General features: G+C 45.6%; 1 pseudogene; it reads right to left on the bottom strand.

The window, feature by feature from the left end:
• Positions 1–289: 289 nt before the first annotated feature.
• On the bottom strand, positions 290–785 carry LOC112933046 (large ribosomal subunit protein uL11-like; annotated as a pseudogene).
• Between the last annotated feature and the right edge of the window lie 583 nt (positions 786–1,368).

Genomic DNA, 1,368 nt, shown 5'->3' with positions numbered 1-1,368 from the left:
ACGTCTGCCTTTGGCTCAGGTCATGATCCCAGGGTCCTGCTTGGCACGGACTCTGCTTCTCTCTCTACCCACCCCCTTCCCCCTTCCTCGTGCTCTCTCTCTCTCATAAATACAATTTTTAAAAAGAATAACAAATTAGTTCTGCTTTGTCACTAAATTTGTGTTAATTTGTTATAGCGGCAAAAAGAATTTATATACCACTTGACTGACTGAGCAAGGATTCCAGCATTTGTGCGCTCTCTTATTACTATTATTTTTTTGTCAAATGGTCCTTCATTGAAGTATTTTCTTAATTAGCAGGGCATTCCACGGCACCACTATTGATGTCATCTGTGATGTTATGAGGGTGGCGGCATCAACATTGCAGCCCACAGACTGGGCAGTCCCCACAATCTCTTCAACGGTTCCAGAGAGTTCTCTGACAAAAGATTGCTGCTGTATCTCTCAGGCAATATTGACAACCTCAGCAAAAGTGATATTTCCACTGTGCTTAATGTTTTCCTTTCTGTCTCTTGGCGGGTCTGTGAGGGCTTTGCTAAGCAGGGCAGAGGCAGATGGTCCCATTTCAATCCAGGTCTGTCTGTTCTGAATAGTCAGTTTCACCGTCAGCCTCAGACCCTTCCAATCACTGGTTGCCTGGGCAATGTCATCACCAACTTTTTTGGAGACAGCCCTACTGGGCCCATCTTTGAGGTCAAGGCAGATGTGGCACCAACTTTGACTTTGCCACTGGTGCACCTCAAGTACACGACTGTGATCTCCTTGGGCTCAAACTTAGGCAGCATGGTAGAGGCATCTGATGTGGGATCAATGTGGTTTCCAGATGGACCACTGAAACAGTTTGTGTGCTCTATTTTTTTTTAAGATTTTATTATTTATTCACGAGAGAGAGAGAGAGAGAGAGGCAGAGACACAGTGACACAGTCAGAGGGAAAAGCAGGCTCCACACAAGGAGCCCAACTTGGGACTCGATCCTGGGACTCGATCCTGGGACTCTGGGATCACACCCTCAGCCGAAGGCAGATGCCCAACCGCTGAGCCACCCAGGCATCCCTTGCGTGCTCTATTCTTGAGGAAGAAGGGAAGTACCTTAAACACTTGACAGTTCCACCTATTAGCTGAGTACTGAGGGAAGTTCCCCGATCTGTTCCAAAAAGGTCATTTCATTTTGCCAGGAGAATAGAAGAGGAAGTAGAGAAAATTAGGTAATTAAATAAAAATGACAAGAGAATTAGCGTTGAGGCCAAGATCACTCAGAGAACGCGCCATGAGACCAATATTTGTAGGGAGAAAGAACTTGATGTTATGACAAAAACCCAACAAGAACAAAGACAGATGAGAACCAGGTAAAACTGACAGCCATCTCAG

Source organism: Vulpes vulpes, chromosome 2 (assembly GCF_048418805.1).
Source record: "Vulpes vulpes isolate BD-2025 chromosome 2, VulVul3, whole genome shotgun sequence".
NCBI classification, from domain to species: domain Eukaryota; kingdom Metazoa; phylum Chordata; class Mammalia; order Carnivora; family Canidae; genus Vulpes; species Vulpes vulpes.
This window is presented reverse-complemented; position numbering and strand designations above follow the sequence as displayed.